The sequence below is a fragment of the Brachyhypopomus gauderio genome, unplaced genomic scaffold, assembly GCF_052324685.1.
Source record: "Brachyhypopomus gauderio isolate BG-103 unplaced genomic scaffold, BGAUD_0.2 sc278, whole genome shotgun sequence".
NCBI classification, from domain to species: Eukaryota; Metazoa; Chordata; class Actinopteri; order Gymnotiformes; family Hypopomidae; genus Brachyhypopomus; species Brachyhypopomus gauderio.
In genome coordinates, this window is record NW_027507099.1 from 114,387 (window position 1) to 127,198 (window position 12,812).

Here is a 12,812-nt window from a genome sequence, read left to right on the forward strand (position 1 = left end):
CACATGCTCAAAATTTTATCAGGACAGAGTACATGTTTTACTTTGATATTAAGAGTGATCAATGGATTGTCTTCCAGTAAATTAATGTTTTCTTCCGCTACAAAACGTTTTTTCAACAACTATAAAGAGGCTATGCAACGAAACTGAGCTGGGATGTCAAGTGCCTTTAATGGTACCTTTTTGACCCCACTTCAAATGCTGCTGTTACCTGACCAGTTCGATTGTTAGTTTGCCAGATTCTCAATCTCTGGGATGTGAGATCATGCACCAGGTTTAGTGAATGTTTAAGGGTGAAGGTCTTTAATTTCTGCACAAATTCCACAAACATAGCTCAGGTCCTGCTCAACATGTCAACATGTGGCGACAGCAAGTGCCTTTGGGGTCCTACAAAAATCGCCCGGCTAGCTCAGTCGGTAGAGCATGAGACTCTTAATCTCAGGGTCGTGGGTTCGAGCCCCACGTTGGGCGAGAGGCTGATTTGTTTGAGTGAAATGTTGAAATTTAGTTAATCTGTTTGCACAAAATACGTCTAAAAAAGAAGAGAAAGGAACATACATCATCCCTGGGTGGGCTCGAACCACCATCCTTTCGGTTAACAGCCGAACGCGCTAACCGATTGCGCCACAGAGACCAGATGCTGCTGTGCTTACATAGTTCTTCCTCAAAAGAAAAACCCAACAAGCACATTCCTCCTGTTTGCTGGCTTTTGATGAAATGAGCCAATGCATAAAGGATGCAACATCAATGTCACTCACACTTTTCTGCTAGCTTGTCTAAAATTCGCCCTTCCTTCAATTTCTCACTTGTCAAGACCTCCAGGTCTTCAAACAAAAGGTCAGTTTGTAGACCCTTTTCCTGTCAAAGTTTTGATCCTTTTGTCCACCAGTCATCGGAATGTGTATGATTTTCACCAGTTTACACAGTGTAGCTCCCTTGCCTTCAGTTGCAGGGTTATGTCCTCTTAGATAAGACGCTTTTGAAATTATTTATGAAAATGCACCCAAAACCTATTCAAAACAGATTTGATGGAAGCACTGCAGGAGCTGCTCCAAGACGCATTTTGTCCAGGAAATGTGCTATCATGAATGCATCCATATCACCAACACACATTTACAAACCAAACCATAGGCAATAAAATACATGAGTAAACTGATTTGTGGACCTTTGTGGCACTTGGTACTGCTGAGATCAGGATCATTACAGAGTTCAGCAATTATTTTCCCAACTAGGTCATTGATACATTGGAATCACCAATGTTTTCTGGAACAGAATAGGCTATGCCTTTCGGATGAGAATAAAAAAAGACTTCAAGAACCAAAAAAGAAGTTAAGCTGCCTTCAGCTGATGTACTCAGACTAAAGGGAAACACTTTAAATCCCAAGGTGAAATGCACATGCTCAAAATTTTATCAGGACAGAGTACATGTTTTACTTTGATATTAAGAGTGATCAATGGATTGTCTTCCAGTAAATTAATGTTTTCTTCCGCTACAAAACGTTTTTTCAACAACTATAAAGAGGCTATGCAACGAAACTGAGCTGGGATGTCAAGTGCCTTTAATGGTACCTTTTTGACCCCACTTCAAATGCTGCTGTTACCTGACCAGTTCGATTGTTAGTTTGCCAGATTCTCAATCTCTGGGATGTGAGATCATGCACCAGGTTTAGTGAATGTTTAAGGGTGAAGGTCTTTAATTTCTGCACAAATTCCACAAACATAGCTCAGGTCCTGCTCAACATGTCAACATGTGGCGACAGCAAGTGCCTTTGGGGTCCTACAAAAATCGCCCGGCTAGCTCAGTCGGTAGAGCATGAGACTCTTAATCTCAGGGTCGTGAGTTCGAGCCCCATGTTGGGCGAGAGGCTGATTTGTTTGAGTGAAATGTTGAAATTTAGTTAATCTGTTTGCACAAAATACGTCTAAAAAAGAAGAGAAAGGAACATACATCGTCCCTGGGTGGGCTCGAACCACCATCCTTTCGGTTAACAGCCGAACGCGCAAACCGATTGCGCCACAGAGACCAGATGCTGCTGTGCTTACATAGTTCTTCCTATAAAGAAAAACCCAACAAGCACATTCCTCCTGTTTGCTGGCTTTTGATGAAATGAGCCAATGCATAAAGGATGCAACATCAATGTCACTCACACTTTTCTGCTAGCTTGTCTAAAATTCGCCCTTCCTTCAGTTTCTCACTTGTCAAGACCTGCAGGTCTTCAAACAAAAGGTCAGTTTGTAGACCCTTTTCCTGTCAAAGTTTTGATCCTTTTGTCCACCAGTCATCGGAATGTGTATGATTTTCACCAGTTTACACAGTGTAGCTCCCTTGCCTTCAGTTGCAGGGTTATGTCCTCTTAGATAAGACGCTTTTGAAATTATTTGTGAAAATGCACCCAAAACCTATTCAAAACAGATTTGATGGAAGCACTGCAGGAGCTGCTCCAAGACGCATTTTGTCCAGAAAATGTGCTATCATGAATGCATCCATATCACCAACACACATTTACAAACCAAACCATAGGCAATAAAATACATGAGTAAACTGATTTGTGGACCTTTGTGGCACTTGGTACTGCTGAGATCAGGATCATTACAGAGTTCAGCAATTATTTTCCCAACTAGGTCATTGATACATTGGAATCCCCAATGTTTTCTGGAACAGAATAGGCTATGCCTTTCGGATGAGAATAAAAAAAGACTTCAAGAACCAAAAAAGAAGTTAAGCTGCCTTCAGCTGATGTACTCAGACTAAAGGGAAACACTTTAAATCCCAAGGTGAAATGCACATGCTCAAAATTTTATCAGGACAGAGTACATGTTTTACTTTGATATTAAGAGCGATCACTAGATTGTCTTCCAGTAAATTAATGTTTTCTTCCGCTACAAAACGTTTTTTCAACAACTATAAAGAGGCTATGCAACGAAACTGAGCTGAGATGTCAAGTGCCTTTAATGGTACATTTTTGACCCCACTTCAAATGCTGCTGTTACCTGACCAGTTCGATTGTTAGTTTGCCAGATTCTCAATCTCTGGGATGTGAGATCATGCACCAGGTTTAGTGAATGTTTAAGGGTGAAGGTCTTTAGTTTCTGCACAAATTCCACAAACATAGCTCAGGTCCTGCTCAACATGTCAACATGTGGCGACAGCAAGTGCCTTTGGGGTCCTACAAAAATCGCCCGGCTAGCTCAGTCGGTAGAGCATGAGACTCTTAATCTCAGGGTCGTGGGTTCGAGCCCCACGTTGGGCGAGAGGCTGATTTGTTTGAGTGAAATGTTGAAATTTAGTTAATCTGTTTGCACAAAATACGTCTAAAAAAGAAGAGAAAGGAACATACATCGTCCCTGAGTGGGCTCGAACCACCATCCTTTCGGTTAACAGCCGAACGCGCTAACCGATTGCGCCACAGAGACCAGATGCTGCTGTGCTTACATAGTTCTTCCTCAAAAGAAAAACCCAACAAGCACATTCCTCCTGTTTGCTGGCTTTTGATGAAATGAGCCAATGCATAAAGGATGCAACATCAATGTCACTCACAATTTTCTGCTAGCTTGTCTAAAATTCGCCCTTCCTTCAATTTCTCACTTGTCAAGACCTGCAGGTCTTCAAACAAAAGGTCAGTTTGTAGACCCTTTTCCTGTCAAAGTTTTGATCCTTTTGTCCACCAGTCATCGGAATGTGTATGATTTTCACCAGTTTACACAGTGTAGCTCCCTTGCTTTCAGTTGCAGGGTTATGTCCTCTTAGATAAGACGCTTTTGAAATTATTTGTGAAAATGCACCCAAAACCTATTCAAAACAGATTTGATGGAAGCACTGCAGGAGCTGCTCCAAGACGCATTTTGTCCAGAAAATGTGCTATCATGAATGCATCCATATCACCAACACACATTTACAAACCAAACCATAGGCAATAAAATACATGAGTAAACTGATTTGTGGACCTTTGTGGCACTTGGTACTGCTGAGATCAGGATCATAACAGAGTTCAGCAATTATTTTCCCAACTAGGTCATTGATACATTGGAATCCCCAATGTTTTCTGGAACAGAATAGGCTATGCCTTTCGGATGAGAATAAAAAAAGACTTCAAGAACCAAAAAAGAAGTTAAGCTGCCTTCAGCTGATGTACTCAGACTAAAGGGAAACACTTTAAATCCCAAGGTGAAATGCACATGCTCAAAATTTTATCAGGACAGAGTACATGTTTTACTTTGATATTAAGAGCGATCACTAGATTGTCTTCCAGTAAATTAATGTTTTCTTCCGCTACAAAACGTTTTTTCAACAACTATAAAGAGGCTATGCAACGAAACTGAGCTGAGATGTCAAGTGCCTTTAATGGTACATTTTTGACCCCACTTCAAATGCTGCTGTTACCTGACCAGTTCCATTGTTAGTTTGCCAGATTCTCAATCTCTGGGATGTGAGATCATGCACCAGGTTTAGTGAATGTTTAAGGGTGAAGGTCTTTAGTTTCTGCACAAATTCCACAAACATAGCTCAGGTCCTGCTCAACATGTCAACATGTGGCGACAGCAAGTGCCTTTGGGGTCCTACAAAAAGCGCCCGGCTAGCTCAGTCGGTAGAGCATGAGACTCTTAATCTCAGGGTCGTGGGTTCGAGCCCCATGTTGGGCGAGAGGCTGATTTGTTTGAGTGAAATGTTGAAATTTAGTTAATCTGTTTGCACAAAATACGTCTAAAAAAGAAGAGAAAGGAACATACATCGTCCCTGGGTGGGCTCGAACCACCATCCTTTCGGTTAACAGCCGAACGCGCTAACCGATTGCGCCACAGAGACCAGATGCTGCTGTGCTTACATAGTTCTTCCTCAAAAGAAAAACCCAACCAGCACATTCCTCCTGTTTGCTGGCTTTTGATGAAATGAGCCAATGCATAAAGGATGCAACATCAATGTCACTCACACTTTTCTGCTAGCTTGTCTAAAATTCGCCCTTCCTTCAATTTCTCACTTGTCAAGACCTCCAGGTCTTCAAACAAAAGGTCAGTTTGTAGACCCTTTTCCTGTCAAAGTTTTGATCCTTTTGTCCACCAGTCATCGGAATGTGTATGATTTTCACCAGTTTACACAGTGTAGCTCCCTTGCCTTCAGTTGCAGGGTTATGTCCTCTTAGATAAGACGCTTTTGAAATTATTTATGAAAATGCACCCAAAACCTATTCAAAACAGATTTGATGGAAGCACTGCAGGAGCTGCTCCAAGACGCATTTTGTCCAGGAAATGTGCTATCATGAATGCATCCATATCACCAACACACATTTACAAACCAAACCATAGGCAATAAAATACATGAGTAAACTGATTTGTGGACCTTTGTGGCACTTGGTACTGCTGAGATCAGGATCATTACAGAGTTCAGCAATTATTTTCCCAACTAGGTCATTGATACATTGGAATCCCCAATGTTTTCTGGAACAGAATAGGCTATGCCTTTCGGATGAGAATAAAAAAAGACTTCAAGAACCAAAAAAGAAGTTAAGCTGCCTTCAGCTGATGTACTCAGACTAAAGGGAAACACTTTAAATCCCAAGGTGAAATGCACATGCTCAAAATTTTATCAGGACAGAGTACATGTTTTACTTTGATATTAAGAGTGATCAATGGATTGTCTTCCAGTAAATTAATGTTTTCTTCCGCTACAAAACGTTTTTTCAACAACTATAAAGAGGCTATGCAACGAAACTGAGCTGGGATGTCAAGTGCCTTTAATGGTACCTTTTTGACCCCACTTCAAATGCTGCTGTTACCTGACCAGTTCGATTGTTAGTTTGCCAGATTCTCAATCTCTGGGATGTGAGATCATGCACCAGGTTTAGTGAATGTTTAAGGGTGAAGGTCTTTAATTTCTGCACAAATTCCACAAACATAGCTCAGGTCCTGCTCAACATGTCAACATGTGGCGACAGCAAGTGCCTTTGGGGTCCTACAAAAATCGCCCGGCTAGCTCAGTCGGTAGAGCATGAGACTCTTAATCTCAGGGTCGTGGGTTCGAGCCCCACGTTGGGCGAGAGGCTGATTTGTTTGAGTGAAATGTTGAAATTTAGTTAATCTGTTTGCACAAAATACGTCTAAAAAAGAAGAGAAAGGAACATACATCGTCCCTGGGTGGGCTCGAACCACCATCCTTTCGGTTAACAGCCGAACGCGCTAACCGATTGCGCCACAGAGACCAGATGCTGCTGTGCTTACATAGTTCTTCCTCAAAAGAAAAACCCAACAAGCACATTCCTCCTGTTTGCTGGCTTTTGATGAAATGAGCCAATGCATAAAGGATGCAACATCAATGTCACTCACACTTTTCTGCTAGCTTGTCTAAAATTCGCCCTTCCTTCAATTTCTCACTTGTCAAGACCTCCAGGTCTTCAAACAAAAGGTCAGTTTGTAGACCCTTTTCCTGTCAAAGTTTTGATCCTTTTGTCCACCAGTCATCGGAATGTGTATGATTTTCACCAGTTTACACAGTGTAGCTCCCTTGCCTTCAGTTGCAGGGTTATGTCGTCTTAGATAAGACGCTTTTGAAATTATTTGTGAAAATGCACCCAAAACCTATTCAAAACAGATTTGATGGAAGCACTGCAGGAGCTGCTCCAAGACGCATTTTGTCCAGAAAATGTGCTATCATGAATGCATCCATATCACCAACACACATTTACAAACCAAACCATAGGCAATAAAATACATGAGTAAACTGATTTGTGGACCTTTGTGGCACTTGGTACTGCTGAGATCAGGATCATAACAGAGTTCAGCAATTATTTTCCCAACTAGGTCATTGATACATTGGAATCCCCAATGTTTTCTGGAACAGAATAGGCTATGCCTTTCGGATGAGAATAAAAAAAGACTTCAAGAACCAAAAAAGAAGTTAAGCTGCCTTCAGCTGATGTACTCAGACTAAAGGGAAACACTTTAAATCCCAAGGTGAAATGCACATGCTCAAAATTTTATCAGGACAGAGTACATGTTTTACTTTGATATTAAGAGCGATCACTAGATTGTCTTCCAGTAAATTAATGTTTTCTTCCGCTACAAAACGTTTTTTCAACAACTATAAAGAGGCTATGCAACGAAACTGAGCTGAGATGTCAAGTGCCTTTAATGGTACATTTTTGACCCCACTTCAAATGCTGCTGTTACCTGACCAGTTCCATTGTTAGTTTGCCAGATTCTCAATCTCTGGGATGTGAGATCATGCACCAGGTTTAGTGAATGTTTAAGGGTGAAGGTCTTTAGTTTCTGCACAAATTCCACAAACATAGCTCAGGTCCTGCTCAACATGTCAACATGTGGCGACAGCAAGTGCCTTTGGGGTCCTACAAAAATCGCCCGGCTAGCTCAGTCGGTAGAGCATGAGACTCTTAATCTCAGGGTCGTGGGTTCGAGCCCCACGTTGGGCGAGAGGCTGATTTGTTTGAGTGAAATGTTGAAATTTAGTTAATCTGTTTGCACAAAATACGTCTAAAAAAGAAGAGAAAGGAACATACATCGTCCCTGGGTGGGCTCGAACCACCATCCTTTCGGTTAACAGCCGAACGCGCTAACCGATTGCGCCACAGAGACCAGATGCTGCTGTGCTTACATAGTTCTTCCTCAAAAGAAAAACCCAACAAGCACATTCCTCCTGTTTGCTGGCTTTTGATGAAATGAGCCAATGCATAAAGGATGCAACATCAATGTCACTCACACTTTTCTGCTAGCTTGTCTAAAATTCGCCCTTCCTTCAATTTCTCACTTGTCAAGACCTCCAGGTCTTCAAACAAAAGGTCAGTTTGTAGACCCTTTTCCTGTCAAAGTTTTGATCCTTTTGTCCACCAGTCATCGGAATGTGTATGATTTTCACCAGTTTACACAGTGTAGCTCCCTTGCCTTCAGTTGCAGGGTTATGTCGTCTTAGATAAGACGCTTTTGAAATTATTTGTGAAAATGCACCCAAAACCTATTCAAAACAGATTTGATGGAAGCACTGCAGGAGCTGCTCCAAGACGCATTTTGTCCAGAAAATGTGCTATCATGAATGCATCCATATCACCAACACACATTTACAAACCAAACCATAGGCAATAAAATACATGAGTAAACTGATTTGTGGACCTTTGTGGCACTTGGTACTGCTGAGATCAGGATCATAACAGAGTTCAGCAATTATTTTCCCAACTAGGTCATTGATACATTGGAATCCCCAATGTTTTCTGGAACAGAATAGGCTATGCCTTTCGGATGAGAATAAAAAAAGACTTCAAGAACCAAAAAAGAAGTTAAGCTGCCTTCAGCTGATGTACTCAGACTAAAGGGAAACACTTTAAATCCCAAGGTGAAATGCACATGCTCAAAATTTTATCAGGACAGAGTACATGTTTTACTTTGATATTAAGAGCGATCACTGGATTGTCTTCCAGTAAATTAATGTTTTCTTCCGCTACAAAACGTTTTTTCAACAACTATAAAGAGGCTATGCAACGAAACTGAGCTGGGATGTCAAGTGCCTTTAATGGTACCTTTTTGACCCCACTTCAAATGCTGCTGTTACCTGACCAGTTCGATTGTTAGTTTGCCAGATTCTCAATCTCTGGGATGTGAGATCATGCACCAGGTTTAGTGAATGTTTAAGGGTGAAGGTCTTTAATTTCTGCACAAATTCCACAAACATAGCTCAGGTCCTGCTCAACATGTCAACATGTGGCGACAGCAAGTGCCTTTGGGGTCCTACAAAAATCGCCCGGCTAGCTCAGTCGGTAGAGCATGAGACTCTTAATCTCAGGGTCGTGGGTTCGAGCCCCACGTTGGGCGAGAGGCTGATTTGTTTGAGTGAAATGTTGAAATTTAGTTAATCTGTTTGCACAAAATACGTCTAAAAAAGAAGAGAAAGGAACATACATCGTCCCTGGGTGGGCTCGAACCACCATCCTTTCGGTTAACAGCCGAACGCGCTAACCGATTGCGCCACAGAGACCAGATGCTGCTGTGCTTACATAGTTCTTCCTCAAAAGAAAAACCCAACAAGCACATTCCTCCTGTTTGCTGGCTTTTGATGAAATGAGCCAATGCATAAAGGATGCAACATCAATGTCACTCACACTTTTCTGCTAGCTTGTCTAAAATTCGCCCTTCCTTCAATTTCTCACTTGTCAAGACCTCCAGGTCTTCAAACAAAAGGTCAGTTTGTAGACCCTTTTCCTGTCAAAGTTTTGATCCTTTTGTCCACCAGTCATCGGAATGTGTATGATTTTCACCAGTTTACACAGTGTAGCTCCCTTGCCTTCAGTTGCAGGGTTATGTCCTCTTAGATAAGACGCTTTTGAAATTATTTATGAAAATGCACCCAAAACCTATTCAAAACAGATTTGATGGAAGCACTGCAGGAGCTGCTCCAAGACGCATTTTGTCCAGGAAATGTGCTATCATGAATGCATCCATATCACCAACACACATTTACAAACCAAACCATAGGCAATAAAATACATGAGTAAACTGATTTGTGGACCTTTGTGGCACTTGGTACTGCTGAGATCAGGATCATTACAGAGTTCAGCAATTATTTTCCCAACTAGGTCATTGATACATTGGAATCCCCAATGTTTTCTGGAACAGAATAGGCTATGCCTTTCGGATGAGAATAAAAAAAGACTTCAAGAACCAAAAAAGAAGTTAAGCTGCCTTCAGCTGATGTACTCAGACTAAAGGGAAACACTTTAAATCCCAAGGTGAAATGCACATGCTCAAAATTTTATCAGGACAGAGTACATGTTTTACTTTGATATTAAGAGCGATCACTGGATTGTCTTCCAGTAAATTAATGTTTTCTTCCGCTACAAAACGTTTTTTCAACAACTATAAAGAGGCTATGCAACGAAACTGAGCTGGGATGTCAAGTGCCTTTAATGGTACCTTTTTGACCCCACTTCAAATGCTGCTGTTACCTGACCAGTTCGATTGTTAGTTTGCCAGATTCTCAATCTCTGGGATGTGAGATCATGCACCAGGTTTAGTGAATGTTTAAGGGTGAAGGTCTTTAATTTCTGCACAAATTCCACAAACATAGCTCAGGTCCTGCTCAACATGTCAACATGTGGCGACAGCAAGTGCCTTTGGGGTCTTACAAAAATCGCCCGGCTAGCTCAGTCGGTAGAGCATGAGACTCTTAATCTCAGGGTCGTGGGTTCGAGCCCCACGTTGGGCGAGAGGCTGATTTGTTTGAGTGAAATGTTGAAATTTAGTTAATCTGTTTGCACAAAATACGTCTAAAAAAGAAGAGAAAGGAACATACATCGTCCCTGGGTGGGCTCGAACCACCATCCTTTCGGTTAACAGCCGAACGCGCTAACCGATTGCGCCACAGAGACCAGATGCTGCTGTGCTTACATAGTTCTTCCTCAAAAGAAAAACCCAACAAGCACATTCCTCCTGTTTGCTGGCTTTTGATGAAATGAGCCAATGCATAAAGGATGCAACATCAATGTCACTCACACTTTTCTGCTAGCTTGTCTAAAATTCGCCCTTCCTTCAATTTCTCACTTGTCAAGACCTCCAGGTCTTCAAACAAAAGGTCAGTTTGTAGACCCTTTTCCTGTCAAAGTTTTGATCCTTTTGTCCACCAGTCATCGGAATGTGTATGATTTTCACCAGTTTACACAGTGTAGCTCCCTTGCCTTCAGTTGCAGGGTTATGTCGTCTTAGATAAGACGCTTTTGAAATTATTTGTGAAAATGCACCCAAAACCTATTCAAAACAGATTTGATGGAAGCACTGCAGGAGCTGCTCCAAGACGCATTTTGTCCAGAAAATGTGCTATCATGAATGCATCCATATCACCAACACACATTTACAAACCAAACCATAGGCAATAAAATACATGAGTAAACTGATTTGTGGACCTTTGTGGCACTTGGTACTGCTGAGATCAGGATCATAACAGAGTTCAGCAATTATTTTCCCAACTAGGTCATTGATACATTGGAATCCCCAATGTTTTCTGGAACAGAATAGGCTATGCCTTTCGGATGAGAATAAAAAAAGACTTCAAGAACCAAAAAAGAAGTTAAGCTGCCTTCAGCTGATGTACTCAGACTAAAGGGAAACACTTTAAATCCCAAGGTGAAATGCACATGCTCAAAATTTTATCAGGACAGAGTACATGTTTTACTTTGATATTAAGAGCGATCACTGGATTGTCTTCCAGTAAATTAATGTTTTCTTCCGCTACAAAACGTTTTTTCAACAACTATAAAGAGGCTATGCAACGAAACTGAGCTGGGATGTCAAGTGCCTTTAATGGTACCTTTTTGACCCCACTTCAAATGCTGCTGTTACCTGACCAGTTCGATTGTTAGTTTGCCAGATTCTCAATCTCTGGGATGTGAGATCATGCACCAGGTTTAGTGAATGTTTAAGGGTGAAGGTCTTTAATTTCTGCACAAATTCCACAAACATAGCTCAGGTCCTGCTCAACATGTCAACATGTGGCGACAGCAAGTGCCTTTGGGGTCCTACAAAAATCGCCCGGCTAGCTCAGTCGGTAGAGCATGAGACTCTTAATCTCAGGGTCGTGGGTTCGAGCCCCACGTTGGGCGAGAGGCTGATTTGTTTGAGTGAAATGTTGAAATTTAGTTAATCTGTTTGCACAAAATACGTCTAAAAAAGAAGAGAAAGGAACATACATCGTCCCTGGGTGGGCTCGAACCACCATCCTTTCGGTTAACAGCCGAACGCGCTAACCGATTGCGCCACAGAGACCAGATGCTGCTGTGCTTACATAGTTCTTCCTCAAAAGAAAAACCCAACAAGCACATTCCTCCTGTTTGCTGGCTTTTGATGAAATGAGCCAATGCATAAAGGATGCAACATCAATGTCACTCACACTTTTCTGCTAGCTTGTCTAAAATTCGCCCTTCCTTCAATTTCTCACTTGTCAAGACCTCCAGGTCTTCAAACAAAAGGTCAGTTTGTAGACCCTTTTCCTGTCAAAGTTTTGATCCTTTTGTCCACCAGTCATCGGAATGTGTATGATTTTCACCAGTTTACACAGTGTAGCTCCCTTGCCTTCAGTTGCAGGGTTATGTCCTCTTAGATAAGACGCTTTTGAAATTATTTATGAAAATGCACCCAAAACCTATTCAAAACAGATTTGATGGAAGCACTGCAGGAGCTGCTCCAAGACGCATTTTGTCCAGGAAATGTGCTATCATGAATGCATCCATATCACCAACACACATTTACAAACCAAACCATAGGCAATAAAATACATGAGTAAACTGATTTGTGGACCTTTGTGGCACTTGGTACTGCTGAGATCAGGATCATTACAGAGTTCAGCAATTATTTTCCCAACTAGGTCATTGATACATTGGAATCCCCAATGTTTTCTGGAACAGAATAGGCTATGCCTTTCGGATGAGAATAAAAAAAGACTTCAAGAACCAAAAAAGAAGTTAAGCTGCCTTCAGCTGATGTACTCAGACTAAAGGGAAACACTTTAAATCCCAAGGTGAAATGCACATGCTCAAAATTTTATCAGGACAGAGTACATGTTTTACTTTGATATTAAGAGCGATCACTGGATTGTCTTCCAGTAAATTAATGTTTTCTTCCGCTACAAAACGTTTTTTCAACAACTATAAAGAGGCTATGCAACGAAACTGAGCTGGGATGTCAAGTGCCTTTAATGGTACCTTTTTGACCCCACTTCAAATGCTGCTGTTACCTGACCAGTTCGATTGTTAGTTTGCCAGATTCTCAATCTCTGGGATGTGAGATCATGCACCAGGTTTAGTGAATGTTTAAGGGTGAAGGTCTTT

General features: G+C 41.5%; 15 non-coding genes across 15 annotated transcripts; 8 read left to right on the top strand and 7 right to left on the bottom strand.

Annotated features, from left to right (window-relative positions):
• The first annotated feature begins 395 nt into the window (after positions 1-395).
• Positions 396-468, top strand: trnak-cuu (transfer RNA lysine (anticodon CUU)). The gene has a single exon. It is a non-coding gene; the product is annotated as a tRNA-Lys (tRNA).
• Positions 469-3,175: 2,707 nt separating this feature from the next.
• trnak-cuu (transfer RNA lysine (anticodon CUU)) lies at positions 3,176-3,248 on the top strand. Its single transcript has one exon. It is a non-coding gene; the product is annotated as a tRNA-Lys (tRNA).
• Positions 3,249-3,337: 89 nt separating this feature from the next.
• trnan-guu (transfer RNA asparagine (anticodon GUU)) lies at positions 3,338-3,411 on the bottom strand. The gene has a single exon. It is a non-coding gene; the product is annotated as a tRNA-Asn (tRNA).
• Positions 3,412-4,565: 1,154 nt separating this feature from the next.
• Positions 4,566-4,638, top strand: trnak-cuu (transfer RNA lysine (anticodon CUU)). Its single transcript has one exon. It is a non-coding gene; the product is annotated as a tRNA-Lys (tRNA).
• An 89-nt stretch (positions 4,639-4,727) lies between these two features.
• On the bottom strand, positions 4,728-4,801 carry trnan-guu (transfer RNA asparagine (anticodon GUU)). Its single transcript has one exon. It is a non-coding gene; the product is annotated as a tRNA-Asn (tRNA).
• A 1,154-nt stretch (positions 4,802-5,955) lies between these two features.
• Positions 5,956-6,028, top strand: trnak-cuu (transfer RNA lysine (anticodon CUU)). Its single transcript has one exon. It is a non-coding gene; the product is annotated as a tRNA-Lys (tRNA).
• An 89-nt stretch (positions 6,029-6,117) lies between these two features.
• On the bottom strand, positions 6,118-6,191 carry trnan-guu (transfer RNA asparagine (anticodon GUU)). Its single transcript has one exon. It is a non-coding gene; the product is annotated as a tRNA-Asn (tRNA).
• Positions 6,192-7,345: 1,154 nt separating this feature from the next.
• trnak-cuu (transfer RNA lysine (anticodon CUU)) lies at positions 7,346-7,418 on the top strand. Its single transcript has one exon. It is a non-coding gene; the product is annotated as a tRNA-Lys (tRNA).
• Positions 7,419-7,507: 89 nt separating this feature from the next.
• Positions 7,508-7,581, bottom strand: trnan-guu (transfer RNA asparagine (anticodon GUU)). Its single transcript has one exon. It is a non-coding gene; the product is annotated as a tRNA-Asn (tRNA).
• A 1,154-nt stretch (positions 7,582-8,735) lies between these two features.
• Positions 8,736-8,808, top strand: trnak-cuu (transfer RNA lysine (anticodon CUU)). The gene has a single exon. It is a non-coding gene; the product is annotated as a tRNA-Lys (tRNA).
• Positions 8,809-8,897: 89 nt separating this feature from the next.
• trnan-guu (transfer RNA asparagine (anticodon GUU)) lies at positions 8,898-8,971 on the bottom strand. The gene has a single exon. It is a non-coding gene; the product is annotated as a tRNA-Asn (tRNA).
• A 1,154-nt stretch (positions 8,972-10,125) lies between these two features.
• Positions 10,126-10,198, top strand: trnak-cuu (transfer RNA lysine (anticodon CUU)). Its single transcript has one exon. It is a non-coding gene; the product is annotated as a tRNA-Lys (tRNA).
• Positions 10,199-10,287: 89 nt separating this feature from the next.
• trnan-guu (transfer RNA asparagine (anticodon GUU)) lies at positions 10,288-10,361 on the bottom strand. The gene has a single exon. It is a non-coding gene; the product is annotated as a tRNA-Asn (tRNA).
• Positions 10,362-11,515: 1,154 nt separating this feature from the next.
• Positions 11,516-11,588, top strand: trnak-cuu (transfer RNA lysine (anticodon CUU)). The gene has a single exon. It is a non-coding gene; the product is annotated as a tRNA-Lys (tRNA).
• An 89-nt stretch (positions 11,589-11,677) lies between these two features.
• Positions 11,678-11,751, bottom strand: trnan-guu (transfer RNA asparagine (anticodon GUU)). The gene has a single exon. It is a non-coding gene; the product is annotated as a tRNA-Asn (tRNA).
• Positions 11,752-12,812: the final 1,061 nt, after the last annotated feature.